General features: G+C 46.9%; 1 protein-coding gene across 2 annotated transcripts in view; it reads left to right on the plus strand.

Annotated features, from left to right (window-relative positions):
* Nucleotides 1-10912: 10912 nt before the first annotated feature.
* Nucleotides 10913-15779, plus strand: part of ZBTB40 (zinc finger and BTB domain containing 40) — a 79420-nt gene continuing 74553 nt past the window's right edge. For both annotated transcript variants that reach the window (XM_075552070.1, XM_075552064.1), the window contains exon 1: nucleotides 10913-11057. The gene's annotated coding sequence lies outside the window, so the exon portion shown is untranslated. The remainder of the gene's footprint in view (nucleotides 11058-15779) is intronic.

Here is a 15779-nt window from a genome sequence, read left to right on the forward strand (position 1 = left end):
TAGAACAGAGCAAAGTGCCCCATAGGATTTCCAAGCGTGCAAAGTCCCCCTGAAGCTCATGGCCACTTCTTTCTCCTGCAGAGGAGTTATGGGGTTTGAACCGTCAATCTCTGGGGTAGCAGCTGACCGCTTTACCACTGCATCCCCAGGATCTCGATAAATGAAACAACATGGGTGAATCTCTATCACATTATCCTGCACGAAAGGAACCGGGATAAAGCACAACACATCGTGTCATTCGTGTACATGAAACTCTGGAACAAGCAAAAATCATCTGCTGGAATAGGAAGCAGGGCTGAGCTGGGAAGAGTAAGAGGTATGAAAGAACTTATTCAGGGGACGGGTATGCTCTAAATCTTGATGGACAGGCTACATACTTAAATGTCCTTGTCAAACATGGCTTCTTAACCTCCCTGGCGGGAATCCCGAGGGTGGCTCGGAGTAAATGTTAACTGTCAGAAGCGGTAACCCCGAGCTACACTTGGGGTTACACTGCAGAGATGTCCCTTAACTGCTCCCCAGTTCAGCGGTGTTCTCTGCATGCAGTGTCGCTGCAAGGGGCGGAACTGGGCGGGAAATTCAAAACTGCAATTCTGAAACACACACACACACACACACACAATGATACAGTGTAACCTGTGAGGATTACATTGTATCAAAGCAAATCACCTCAGATTGGTCCCTAGATCAATCTCCAGTGCCCTGCCTGCCCTATTACTGTCATTTGGAAATTTTTTTGCCTGGAAATTTTTTGTCCATGGCATCAAAAAAGTGTCACTTTATCACAAAAGGAGTTTTAGACCAGATAAATGACAGCGACAGTGACTTAGAATTACTCACAGAATTGAGCGATAGCGGTTCATGGGGAAATTCATCATCTGACTCTGACAGTGACGGTTCCGCACCTGAGCTCAGCGATGTGTGAACTTGGTGCTCTATTGTCTGCGGTAGGGATCAGGCAGCTCCCCCAAGATACCCATTTACTGGAGCCACTGGTATGAAAGTAGACCTTGACCACAACAACCCTTTGGCGTACCTACAATTATTTCTGACTGATGAGCTCATTGAAAAAAATGTTACGGAGACAAACCGGTACAAAGAGCAACAATACACTACTCTGCTTCATAAGTTTTCAAGAAGCGGAAAGTGGGAACCAGTGACCAAAGATGACATTTGGAAATTTCTGGGCCTAATAATACTTCAGGAAATGGTGGGGAAACCCCTGCGGAAATGATATTGGACCACCAATAAATTACTTGCAACTCCAGGTTTTGGCACCGTCATGCCAGAATACAGATTTTCCCTGATTATGAAAAATTTTCACTTCACAAACCATGAAGAATTTGGGTACAAAATTACTGACATAATTAGGCCACCAAGGAGGTTACCAAATGCTTTTTATGATATAGAAATTATACCTCAGTCAAGTTGATTCTAAGGAGCCCGCCCAAGTGGCACCGTAGTTTAATACTTGACTGCTAACCAAAAGGTCAACAGCTTGAATCCAGGAGCTGCTCAGGGGAAGAAAGAAGTGGCCGTCTTTTCTGTAACTATTTACAACCTTGGGAACCATGCAGAGCAATTCTACTCTGTCCTATGTTAATCTGACTTGAAACAATGCAGCAGTTGCGATTTTGGTTTGCTTTGGTTAGTACAATGGTTGATTGAGAGCTTGGTTGTGAACTTGACTGTTGGCCTTCAAACCCACTCGGCTGCTCTATAAAGGTCTGGCCACCCATTCCTGTGAAGAATCCAGTCTAAAAAATGCTCTGGAGAAAGAATACTCTGTTCCATGGGTCACTAGGTGTCAAAATTGACTCAACAGCAAGAACAAAGTGGATGAGATTTTCTATTCCTACAACCAGTTATAGTCTTGGAAACGCAGAGGGACAGTCCTACTCTGTCCTACAGGGTTGCTATGGGTCAGAATCCGCATGAGGGCAAGGAGGTTTGAGTTTAGGAGGTATACACAGTTAACATACTCACCTACTAACACAAAGATTGGAAGTTCAAATCCACTCAGAGACATCTCGGATAAAAGACCTTAAAAGCTACTTAAGAAAAATCAGCCACTGGAAACTCTATGAAGCACAGTTCTGCTCTGACATACTTGGGGTCGCCATGAGTCGGAAAGGTTGAAAAGAAAATCATACTGTCCTGTGGGATGCAGAAGGGTTTTTCCCAGGTTGTCCTTCAAATATATGCCAAACTTAAGACCCCACATGCAAAACATATTAAATGACAGTACACTTGGAGATCACCATCAACTGCTTTAGAGGTTATCTCGCTCAGGGTTATCAGCTATCTAGAGCAGCGGTTCTCACCCTATGGGTCGCCACCCCTTTGGGGGTCGAAAGACCTTTCACAAGGGTCACCCGATTCATAACAGTAGCAAAATGACAATTATGAAGTAGCAATGAAAATAATTTTATGGTTAGGGGTTCACCACAACATGAGGAACGGTATTCAAGGGTCACGGCAATAGGAAGGTTGAGTCTGTCCCACCCTCAGGGCCCATTCCCTCTGATAAGGATAGTGGCTTGTTTCCCTGAAGGAGAGCCCAGAGAGAAGGTCAAGCCAACTCAAGGAGGACCAAGGCTAGGCTGCCATCTTGAATCTAGGGTTCACCCATCTTGTCACATATGTACCCTTAGTGCCGCCCCTTCCAATGGTTTGTGCACCTCTACCTTGTCCCCTTTCGATTGATGTATGTCAGTTGTACAACCCCTTCCCATTATGATGTAATTGGGGGAGCTTGCAGGTCCCCCAAAGTGTATATATGCCATGATTGGAAATGCACTCTCTCTGCGCAGACCTGGCTGCTGAGATCACAGCCAGTCAGGAGGAGAGCCATTACACGCCTTACAATGTCTGATGTCGCTTTAATTTTACCCCTCAATTACACAACCGCCCCTTGGGCCAATTCGATTGCGGGGGCTGGTACCCCACTCTGTCCACAGAACAGAATACAGGATGTCAAAAGTGGCTGTCAATGGAGGCTATGACAGTAGGTGAGATGCAAAAGCCGCCTGGCATCTGGTTGTGAAAATGGAGGTGATCTATTTCAGAGGTCAACTCAACAAAACGTGGTAGATCTCCTTAGAGGTAGAATCAATTAGACTGGAGGAGAGAGAATTGTCAAAGAGGACTCCCGGTTGTAGGGCTTGAGCGATTGAATGGAGAATGGGAGGTGTCTTCCCTAAGCTGGGGAGTCCAAGGGGGAGAAGCAAGTTTACCTGAAAATGATCAATTCAGATTGTGAGGGACCTTTCATCCTGCTCAGTGAAGTCACTGGGTGCCTCTGAGGAAACCGAGGCTTGGATCATAAGCTAAGGTATTGGCAGGGCAAGACACACAGAAGTGCGTCAGGTTTCCATGGACTGGGCTGCTCTTTGGAAATAGCCAATCTTCCTCCTCCTCCTCTTCCTCCTCCTCCTTTTTTCGTCATCCCGATGGATGAGCAGGTGGCTGACCTTTCTGAGTCATTCAGCAAATTCCAGCAGCAACCTTATCTGAGCCTTTCTGGTCCCTAGTGGCCAAGATTTGAAGACCAAGATTCATTTGGACTTGAGAAAAGCGTAGTAAAATTCTCACACTTAGGAAGCCAGTAGAGAGCATGCCAAGGCCCAGACACCTACACTAACAAACAAAACGCATATGTGAAGCCGCCAGCAAACTTCACTTCTCCAAATAACACCGCAGCTTTGGGGAGCGGCAGAGACATTTGACCCGGTGGCAGCTGTGCAAAGGGTGCTATTTCAGGATTCAGCTCTGCAGCCCAAGGACTCTGGGCTTAGGATTTGATTGGAAGGCGGAGAGGAGAGAGCAAAATCAACAAAATGACCAGATTTGAGGGGAAACATCACCAGGTGGTTGGCTGCTGATGTGAACCCTGAGTATGCTAAATTAGCTCATTTCAATGAAATTATGTCTATCCACTTCTCTCTGAGTAAATTAAATGTGTCAGTTCACAGGGAGCCCCTGTAACAGTGTCCAGCACATGATGCTTCTTGGATGGAGACGGTCATTATTATTACCTCTCCATTTACCTACCTGGATAAACCTGCCCGGAGATGATCGTGTTCCTCGGTAATGATAAGTTACTGCGAAGTGGTTGGATTTAGAGCGATTCCATTTTTACGCTCTTCTTTGTATTTTGTGTAATCCTTGGATTCGTTATAATGAACACATACGTGTATTTTGTCAAAACCGAAAGTTATTATTTGGGGAGTAGGGGAGGGGTGAGCATGCTTTGGAGTCAGACTTCATGGGGGTAAATCCGGACTCCGCTACATAGTAGCTGAAAGAACTTGGTCAAATTATTTATCTTCACTGAGTCTGTTGCTCTCTGTATAAACGGGGTTGTGGCTGCCTAGCCTGTTGGGAAAAAGTCCCCAAGTGGTTCAAATAGTAAGCACTTGGCTATTAGCTAAAAGGTTAGTAGTTCAAATCTACCCAGAAGATTCTCAAAAGAGAAAGAACTCACTGCCATTGAGTCAATGCTGAGATAGAGCAACCCTATAGGACAGAGTAGGACTGCTTCTGGAGGTTTCTCAGACTGTACATTTTTAAAGGAGTAGAAAGCCTCATCTTTCTCCCACAGAGAGACTAGTGGTTTGGAACTACTGACTTTGTGGTTAGCAGCTCAACACCTCTCTGACCATGCCACAGAAGGATAAAATCTAGGTCTGGCCAACTGCTTCGGAGAACTCAATGCAGCAGTTCTACTCTGCACACCTGGGGTCACCGTGAGTTGGCATCGACTCCAGAGCAACCAGCAGCCACCACCTGCTCGGGAAGGACTTTGCGAACCTCTTCTTCTTCCTGTTGGTCAGGGAACGATTCCCACCCTTGGGCTACAGGGATCCTAACTCTGGCCAAATGAGATGGAGAGTAGTTTGTTGATCACATATATTCACACACCATGGGGGAAAGGATACCGCATGCCACACCCAGCAACACAGAAGTTCACACAGGAACAGAATGAACAATTAGGGCCTGCGAGAGGCAGAAGGATGAAGTGACTCCTTGTTCCTGTGGGAGTGTGTGTTTAATTGATAAGTAATTCCCTGGGCTGGTCAAGGACCACAGGCCACTATTTAGGGATCAACAAGCACTGTGGCAAACCGCCATGATCGGGAGAACGGTGTGGCTAGGGGACCTTGTCTGCAAGATTAAATGGCCAAGGGAACTTTCAGTTAGGAAACCTGAGGGCTTTGCCTCCTATATCAAGACACCCATAATTCTGGACATTAATGGTGAGCCTTCTTCCACAGATGGGCGTGAGGATGAAATGAGATCGTTAGGTAAAGACTTTGACTTGATACCCGACAGAGTCAGAGGTTAATAAATGACGACCACTGTCTGCAGTGTAAGTATTGGTGGGCGTGCTATTTCTATTCACCTTGCGGTTTCTGCCGTGCCATGTTCACTCTGGAAACAGTTGGCAAGTTAGCAGGCATCTTACACAGAGCAGTGGCCTGTGAATATTACTTGGAAACAATGTAGAAAAATGCTGAAAAATCCCTAGGAAACTTGCCCATCAAGGTGAAGTATTGGGTTCTCCTAGTGATTGGGACTCACGAATCGTTTCTCCAGAAGCCTCAAGGCTCTGAGAAGGTGAGCTCCTGAGAAGGTCCATTCATTGATGTCTGAGCCTCCCAGGCAGAGCCTGGTTATTGCTCTGCATGACCCTGGGTGGTTGGACCTTCAGGAACTGTAGGCAAGTCAATCCGAAGGGAATTTCCACAATGTAAAAAGCCCTCAAATCACCAATTATAGAGACGCAAGATAATTCAGTGCTGCATCACCCACAGGAGAAAAATGTGGCAATCTTCTAAGCAGATTGCAGTCTCGGGAACCTTATGGACCAGTTCCATCCGTCCCCTCAGGGCCATCATGAGTTATAATTGACTGGAGAACAGTGAATTTTCTGGATGCTACAGTCAAATACCCATCAAAGGTGGCTGTGTGTGTGTGTGTGTGTGTGTGTGTGTGTGTGTGTGTGTGTGTGTGATTTGAGTACAGAAAAATCTGTTTCCCATTCAATAATTTCTATACATTTTCGTTTGTGACATGAGTCATGGTCTACTCAATATAATAGCACTCTCCCTACTACCTCCCTGGGTTCCCTGTTTCCATTAGTTCATCTTTTCTGATCTACACACATCAAGAGGCAGTTGTGAGAACAGAACAAGGGGATTCGGCATGGTTTAAGATCAGGAAAGGTGGGTGACAAGGTTGCAGCCTTTCATCATACTTATCCAATCTATATGCCGAGCAAATCATCAGGGAACTTGATTCTGTGAAGAAGAGTGCTGCATCAGGATTGGAGGAAGGCTTGTTAACAACCTGCAATATGCAGATGACACAACCTTGCTTGCTGACAGTGAGGAGGACTTGAAGCCCTTGATGAAGATCATGGATTGCTGCCTTCATTATGGATTGCAACTCAATGTAAAGAAAACCAAGATCCTCACAACTCGACCAATAAGTAATGTCCTAATAAATGGAGAAAAGATGGAAGTTGTCAAGGATTTTTGTCATGCGTGGATCCACATTCAATGCTCCTGGAAGCAGTAGTCAAGAGATCACAAGATGTATCAGGTGAATCTTCTGCACAAGACCTCTTTAGAGTATCGAAGAGCAAGGATGTTACTTTGAGGACGAAGGTGCACCTGACTCAAGTCATGGTGAAATCCATTACATCATATGCACATGAAAGTTGGACAATGAATAAGGAAGACTGTAGAAGTTTTGATGCATTTGAATTGTGCTGGAAGGATATTGAAAGTATCATGGACCGCTAAAAGGACAACCCAATCTGTCTTGGAAGAAGTAAAGGCAGAGTACTCTTTAGAGTCAAATATGGCAAGACTTCATTTTACATACTGTGTTAGTCTGGGTAGACTAGAGAAACAAATTCACATATATATATATATATATATAAAATGAAAGAGGTTTATATACAAGTACAGTTGAATATTGAGGAAACATCCCAGCCCAGTACAGATCAAGTCTACAAGTCCTATATTAGCCCATATGTCCAATACTAATGTATAAAGTTCTCTCTGACTCGTGAAACACAAGCAATGACGCCGAATGCAGGAAGATCACAGGCCAGTGGGTGGGAAGTCCTGTGGATCCAGTGGCATTGCAAGCATCTCAGCTCTGGCAGGGGTCTCCACGTGGCTTCTCCAGCACCAGGGTTCTGGCTACATCAGGGTAGGTCCATGTGGCTTCTCGTCAGGGATGTCTCGCAGGGAGTCAGCCTTGTCAGTAGTGAGTCTCCAAGGGAGTGAGCCGAGAAAGAGAAGTGTCTCCTTCCTCCTCCGAGGAAAATACAGGAGTTCCCAGAATTCTCAGGAGAAGGCCATGCCCTCATTGAGCCCTCATTGGCTATGATCCAATTGATAGACTCCACCCCTTCATTCTAAATCCTATCAAGTCCCAAATTGACACCAGATTATGCAGCTACCACACATACTGTGGACATGTCAGGAGAGATCAGTCCCTGGAGAAGGACATCGTGTTTGGTGAAGTGGAAGGATGGTGAAAAGAGGAAGGCCCTCAACAAGGTAGATTGACACGGTGGGCGGCTGCAGCTGTGGACTCAGGGACAGGAACAATTGTGATCATGCACAGGGCCGTGCAGCGTTTCCTTCTGCTGTGCATAGATAGGGGCACTGTGGATGGGAACCAACTTGATGACACCTGACAACAACATTGTTTGGTTGAAAAACCATCCCCAGGAATGGATTACTTTCTAGGTTTGAAGGGTATTTCGGGGCCACAGTCCCAGGGTTTTCACCTGTCTCTGCCAGACCTTTATGATGGCACTTTTTGCTATTTTTAATCCTCTATATTTTTCTTGCATTCAGACCTTCCCTCGTGATACTGACCAGAGTACTAGGTAGGGTAGTAGTGGCCAGGCACCAGCTATTATTTTGATTTCAGACAGTGAAGGCTATGGCTCTTCTGGTCCTTTAGTCCTTTGGCCTGATTGCTCCCTTGAGTCTTTGATTTTCTCCACTCTTCTTTGTTCTAGACAGGAAGAGACCAATAATTACATCTTAGATGGCCACTCTCAAGCTTTAAAAAAAAAAAAAAGACCTCAGTTGCTAATCAAAGTATAACATTGTGTTTATGGACTATGTTCTATCAACTGATGTTTTCCAAGACCATGGTCCTAATCTCTCGAGCCCAGAGACTCAGTCCTTAAAGGTATTTAATTATGGCTAAGAAATTTGCATAACTTGTACGCTCCACTAAATGCCTGGGTATATTTGAATCACATACAAATACATATTTAGAAATACCTTCTGTGGAACCTATAAATATGCCCATATGCTATCCTACACCGACTCAGTTTATACTGCTACTTAGGCCTATTATTGTTGCTACTGTTATTTGTTATTGCTGGATTGTATATGTAGTAGCATTGACCTTGCTTTTATACTTGCTTACCTCCCAGTGGCTTCCTTTGCCCCAATCATATTGTACTAACCTCTGTTTTATTTTATATTACTGTGATAGTTAAGATTTTGTGTTAACTTGGCTGGGCTAGGATTCTCCCAAAACATAATCAACTCCAGGATGGGATGGATTTATCTTCTGTGAGCAGCCAAGTAGTGGGAAGAATAGGGTGGAGTGACCCTGAATCAGGCCATATCCTTGATACAATTGAAAGGAAGTTTCATCCAGGGTGTGGCGTGCTAGTGAGCTAGTTTCAACTCATAGTGGCTCTATGTACAACAGTATGAAAAACTGCCAAGATCCATCTGACATCAGCAATGATATCCCTTGTTCCACGTCCTCTTCTGAATTCAGTTTGAATTTTGGCAGTTCCTTGTTAATGTATTGATTCAACTGTTGTTCACTGAGCTTCAGCAACCTACACTTATATAAGTTGGCACTGTGGGAAAGCTAGCTCACTACTTCTTGTTAGTCAGGATCCTGCATCTGGCTCATTAGTTCACCAACGCTGGGTGCTACCTGTGCCAAGCTGTATTGTCTGCCAATCCAACCAGGAGACTGATTTGCTTGTCCAGAATTCACCCACCCCAACTTCCACCAAGCTGTAGTTTTTATGCTTCCTGGCTCCTCTTCCTGCTTTCTGGTTCATTGGCCCCCAGGAGCTAAGAAAGCCAGAAAAAGTCTCCAACTTAACATCTGACACACGGGCTTGAGCTAGATTGGATTTAACAATTTCTACAACTGAGTGAGTCACTTTCTTGATATAAAATTATTCATATGGATATCTTTTTTCCCACAAATTCCTTGAAGGCCTCTTGTACACATCTATTATGTAGTTAAGTGGTTTCCCTCGGTCCTGCCATTCTGGTAACTATCAAAGAATGTTTCTTTCTGAGGATGACACTCCTTGTTATGTCTAAAACAAGCTTTTGAAGCGAGAATTCCTTGGTATATTTCCCAAATGTTCTACAATAACATGTATTCATTTAAAAATAAACAATCTTAAAAAAAATCCTGTTCTTTGTAACCATAGCACCAGGAATGTAGTGGCTCCCATGCCCATGCATTCTTTTGGACCTGAGTGGATACAGAGTCTTACCAAGTGGAACATCAGGAGAGATTGGGCCTGCAAACTTATTCCTGTTGAGACTGAATGAGTCCAAGTGATTCATGTTCATATACAGTACATTGGCAATTATATTGTAATTGTTGTTGGCTTTTATTTTTACTATTAATTGAATAAATATTTCTTGAGTACCTATGTGGTAACCACCATACGTTCCAAGTTTCTTTTTTTTAAAACAATGTCATTTATTCATTTTTTTGTCGTTGCTGAATCTGGTATTCCTCCTACACTAGGCCTCCTACTCCAAATAGAACACGGGGTGGGGGTGTGAGTGATGAGGAGACACAGCCGCTGTCTGGGACTCTGGTGGCTATAAAGGTGACTGGATATCAGCTACAGTAGAGTTGACCCTGAATGTGACAGGGACGGTGAGTGTAGTAGGGAAAGTGACTAATTGGGTAGTAACAGGCACAGCTGTATACTCTGCAGGGGCTTGCTAAATACTGACTTGAGAATGTGACAGTGGCAGAACCACGGGAAGGTTGACAGCTAGGCACACAGTCAGAGTGCCAGGGTGTACCCGCCTGCTTGAAGTTTGTGGCTAGCGACTAGGGTCGGAAACTGGACAATGACAGCTCTACCGGGTAGATTGAACTTGTAATTAAAAACTGTGATTGAGTGGGGTCAGGCTGACGCGACAGCTCTCAGAACGACTGAATGTTGACATTGCAGATCTAACAGCTGCAATCGCTCGCAGAGGAAGCTAGACGTTGTACGGAGACAATTTGGGTGACAGTGAGGACTTCCGTGAGCCAGCGCTGATGTGACCGAATCTGATACTGTCTGGATCTCCCGTAACCTGCTGGGCTGTGCGAACGTGGCGAGGCGGCCTCCAACGTGGGACGCACAGCCTATGAAAAAGCGAGTGGGAAGGAAACTGAGAGGCCAACGAACCGCGAGGAACCCCCAAAGTCTAAGTAAATGGGAGAGGACGGAGAACAATGTGTTCAAGGTGGACACCTGGGGGTGCCTAAGGCCAAGTCCCTCCCCCAGTGACAGTGAGTCTGGGTCCGAGGCTCAGGTCACAGCCGCGCATTGCACATGAAAATGTTATGGAGGAAAATAAAGAGGAGCCTTTGGCATCTACTTTTCTGGCATATTCTTTGAAACGGAATCTTAACCGTACAGCTACCCCGGCGGACGGCTGTGGAGCGGCTCAAGGGTGGGTCCCTCCGAGTCCTACGCCCGGGTGGAGAGCGCGTGCGCGCGCCGCAGGCCCGCCCCTAGCGAGCCCCGCCCCCGTAGCCCCGCCCCGACCACGTGACCGCGGCGCCAGGAAGGCCCGACCGCCTCCTCCCCGTTCCCCGCCCTTCGGCGCCGGGCTCAAAATGGCCGCTTCCTGGCGTCGGAGGCGCTGTTGAATGGAGAAAGCTTTATTGTTCCCCTCGGGCAGGAGTGTTCGTGTCCTCTACGGCGCTGTCAATAAAGAACGGCAGTTTGAATCGGTGCTGAACAGGTAACCATAGAAACGGGGCTGGGGCTCCGCGTGGAGACCCCCTTTGCCGCAGAAGCCTGACATTAACCCCTTAACCCATGGCCGTGTAGTCGACTCCGACTCAGCGACCCTCTGGGTCGGAGTGGACCCGCGCCCCGGGGTGGCCGAGGCCGCCGTCTTCACGGAAGCAGGCTGCCCCGTCTTTCTCCAGCGGAGCGGCTGGCGGGTCGGGGGGCTGGAACCGCCTACCTTGCGGTTGAGCAGCCGAGCTCCTCAGCGCTGCGTCACGCGGGCTTCTCCCTGCGGCCTAGAGGCCTCCTCAGTGAGGGCCGTCCAGAGCACCCAGGGCGCTCCACTCAGCACCCTCTCCAGCCCGGCGTGTGGACCCTTGCCCCGGGGCGCTCCGCACCGCGAATCCGGGCCCTCGGCCTGGCCGGCAGGGAGAGGTCGCCAGGACGCGTCCGGCCCGGGGATCTGGGCTCTGCTTCCGTCTGTACCCCTCGCCCCACACCCAGCCCTGCCCCAGGCTCATCACCCTGCCGCTCTGGGTGGCGGCCTGGGGACAGTTTTCCACCCCTCACCCTCATTTGTCTGTCGGATCCTAAGAAGTGATAGTAACATTGAACATTCTCCGTGTGCTTGGACAACTGGGATGGGTGGCGGGGGAGAGACCCACGTTAAGAATTATGTTACATTGAGGTTGTGAGCAGTATATGAAAACAAATTTCAGCGTCCACAACTGAAGTTGTCCCGGAACCGAGTCCTGCTTTTTCGGCTACGCGGTGGTCCACGGCTACTTCTCTGCTACCAGGGCGGGTGGAGTATTGACTCCTGAGAACGCCTGCCTTCCATCTCCTCACCTGTGGAGCCCACAGTAGTTGGTTGGTTGGCCTTGAGTTTTCAGGACTGGAAACTTGAGTTGACGGCTGCACTGAGCACCTAGAATCTTTTAGTTGACAAAACAATGTGCTTTCCAGTACTCATTATGGCTTTACTGACTTTAGAACATTTTATTTTATTTTACAGCAAATCACAAACATACTTTCCCCCAGCTCCTTCTAGAAGCCAGGTGCTTTCTGTTGGCTCGCCTTGCGATGTTATGCTAACTAAGCTTTAGCCTGGTGGTTGGGAAGTTTCGGTTTTCTCTGACTGGTAAGGCGCTTAGGGGCTGTAATAGGTTATAAGCAGGATTTCCTGGAAGGCACAGATGATTAAGGTTAGCAGGTCAAACTCCCCCAGAAGTGTCCTCAGGCCTTCTGCCCTGCATACATGGGGTCCCCCTGAGTCCCAGTACCTCGGATGGCAGATAACAGGCTATTTAGCAAAATAGTTGCCAAAGAGATACCCCCACCCCCCATAGTTTTCCTTGGTGGGTTTCGACTTAAGTAGACCACTAGGCTTTTGTTCTGGGTGGGTCAGAATTACTTTCTACAATGCTTCACTCAGGACCACACTCCCTTGTTACTAGTTGCCTGTTAAATTGAGAGCCTTCTGCTAGGAGGCCCAGCCCATACTGCTTTTGACTTTGTTCATTAAAGTCTTTTCTCTGTTCTTCCTCTTTTGTCACGCTGGGCCTATTGGTTGCTCCTTGGAGTCATATCCAGATCTTTGTATGGCTCATGGAGATGCAGTGCAGCCCAGAGTGACACTTTACTGGTGAAACCACCAAGCATTTGCCACTGCATCTTCCCACTTTGTAATACCGACGCCTCTCATCATTTATGTCAGTTGCAGGACACCCATGCTTGCCTGTATTCCTTCGTTACTCACACGATCTTTGTCACGCACCTGCCATGTACCGGAGACCACTCAAATCCCTGCAAATATGGTGTTGAACAAGACCCACATGATCTAATTTACATTCTAGAGGGGGTATGGACAGATGGTATGCAGATAAACAAATAAGGATGATTTCAAATACAGCTGTTGGAGCATCATCAGAAGTGAGCATGTACTATTTATGATGTGATCCCTGAGTCCAGAGGCGCTCCGGTGGGGCAGTGGTGAAGCACTTGGCTGCTAACTGAGAGGTCAGTGCTGTGAACTCACCAGCTGCCCCATGGAAGTAAGATGTGACAGTTTGCTGCCATAAAGATTCACAGTCTTGGAAGCCCTGTGGGACAGTTCTGGGTGGCACAGGGTCATTGAGCCAGCCTTGCAGCGTGGGTTATCCAGTATGCTGGGTGTTCCTAAGTGCTTCCTTTACTGATTACCATTTAATATACATGCCAACACAGTATTAATAGTGCCATTTTACAGATGAGGAAACAGACCCAGAGAGGAGAGATGCCCATGAGAGTTGGTGATGGAGCCCTAGTGGTTACTCATTGGGCTGTGATCTGCAAGGTTGGCGGTTTGAAACTGTTAGATTTCTCTGTGTGAGATACCTCCATCCTTGACTTCGCATGAGAAAGAATTCACGTGGAAGCCTAGTTTGTGATCCAAGTGAGTTTTTATAAAGACTAGAACAGTGGTTCTTAACCTTCCTAATGCCACTTCCCTTTAATACAGTTCCTCATGTTGTGGTGACCCCCCCCTCCCCAACCATACAATTATTTTCATTGCTACTTCATAACTATAATTTTGCTACTGCTATGAATTGGGCAACCTCTGTGAAAGGGTTGTTCAACCCCCAAAGGGGTCTTGACCCACAGGTTGAGAACCACTGCTATAGAAGGAGTTTCAGGTTTTGCAATTAACTGAACACAGGACTGCACACACACCTCCACACACACACACATGGCGACCTGAGACCCAAGAGAGAGAGTGACCCCATTGGCTGACTTAAGCCCACCTGGCCTAGATTGGGCCTATCCAGGTGTACCACCACCTAGGTGTACCATGCCACCCGCCTCGGGGCCTGAATTGGCGCACGCTGGGTGGACACCCTGGTTCCTGTTCTGCTACCTAACCAAACCACCAGCCTCTCTGAGGGAGAAAGGCAGGGCTTTCTACTTCCATGAGCTGTTGTAGTCTTGGAAACTCACAGGGGCCATCCTGCCCTGTTCTACAGTTGGCATTGAGTTTTGAAAGGGGAATTGGGAGCTAGGATGACCTCAGACACTCCCCCTTCCCACCACCCTTTGTATGTTCCATCTATTCATTGTCTGCCTCACTGGTTTGGGCCTCAAGAGCAGGGAACACACCTCTATTTTTGCATCCTCAGTTGCTGGCCCACAGCACTCTTTTTCCAGTGGCATATTAAACAAATCCAGGTTTGTTGTTATCGAGCAAATCTCGGCGTGCCTGCTGTGTACCAGGTACAACTGTGCTAAGCCCTTGGAATAGCCCAGTGGATCAGGCCCGGTTTTCTGGGAGCTAAAGCCTAGTGGCAAAACCCAGTAAAGCCATTACTAAAATGGTCCCAAATGGTGGCAGCTGCCACAAAGAAAGCAAAACAGTGCTGAGGCAGAAACGAACCTGGGAGACCCTCTTTCTGTCGAGGTGACCAGGGGAGACCTCTGTCCAGCAGAATACTTGAACCTGAGCCTTGGTGAGTGAGGCGTCAGCTCCAGCCAGAAGGGGAAAGAAACGCAAATGGGGAGGACACGCTTTGCAGCAGCTTCTGAGCCCTGGGGGTGGGCTCGAACTGGGAGTTTCAGAGAAACGAGAGAGGCCTGTGGTTGTGGTGTAGTGAAGAGCTTCGAGGCTCTGTGCCCTTGGCCCCCCTGCACCCAGAGTTACCACTGCCAGCACTGCACGCCCTTGGGCAAATTACACACTCGTAGTCTGATCTGTAAAACGTCAGTTATGGTACCTCTTCCAAAGGGTGCTGTGCGGATTAAATAAGAGAAAATGCAATTATAGGTTTCCTCATTGTTTTTTTCTCTCTTCTTGTTGTTATTCATATTGCTGAATTCCAATTAGGGAAGGCTAACTAAATTTGGCCCCAAATGGAAACTTATTTAATGTACTAAATAATGAAAATCCAGACGTGTGTTATTTCAACAGACAAAATTAAAGGAGTGTGTGTGTGTGTGTGTGTGATTGAATGAAGCATTTCTTTCTCAGGGGAAGGGAACAAATCTTTCCTTAATGCTTCTGTTTAGAGAAGAACACTCCAAATGGTATTTAAGATTTTTGTTTTGGAAACCAGTTATACCACTGTCTCTGTAGAGCAGTTTTTTAGCACTGTCGCATCCTGAGCCGGTTCGCCGCCACGGCAGCTGTGCCTTTCGTAGGCATATCTGGAAAATGGTCAGCCGCTTCCAGTTGGTGGGAACTTCCAAATTTGTTTGCAAATGACTTCAGCGTCTCTTCTAAAAGTTTTCAAAACAAAAAATGAGCTGATACCGAGGGCTCAAGCAGAAAGGAAATGTTTTGAGAATGATGAGGGCAACAAATGTACAAATGTGCTTGACACAATGGATGGATGTGTGGATTGTGATTCATTTTTAAAATGAATTTTAAAAAAAGAAAAGAATGGTAGTTGGACCAATGTGGGGCTGGACTAAACACCGGAAGCTTCGCTGCCAGAGAGGTATGGCTTGATTTGGAGCAAAGCTGAAAACCAATGTGCAGCAGTATTGTCAATAAAAGTAGCAAGCTCAGTCAGAAACAGAAGGGGAAAATTCAGTCCTGTTAGCTTCAGGTTGTGGGGTAAGCCCAAATCAGCCAGAATATTCACAGGGACGTGGTCTTGGATATGGGATTTCCCTAGTCCACAAAATGTTCTCCACACTTATCTGACTGGGAAAATTATGTGTAGGTACAGGGAGACCTGAAAGGGCCTAGCATGCGTCC

This window comes from Tenrec ecaudatus, chromosome 1 (genome assembly GCF_050624435.1).
Source record: "Tenrec ecaudatus isolate mTenEca1 chromosome 1, mTenEca1.hap1, whole genome shotgun sequence".
NCBI classification, from domain to species: domain Eukaryota; kingdom Metazoa; phylum Chordata; class Mammalia; order Afrosoricida; family Tenrecidae; genus Tenrec; species Tenrec ecaudatus.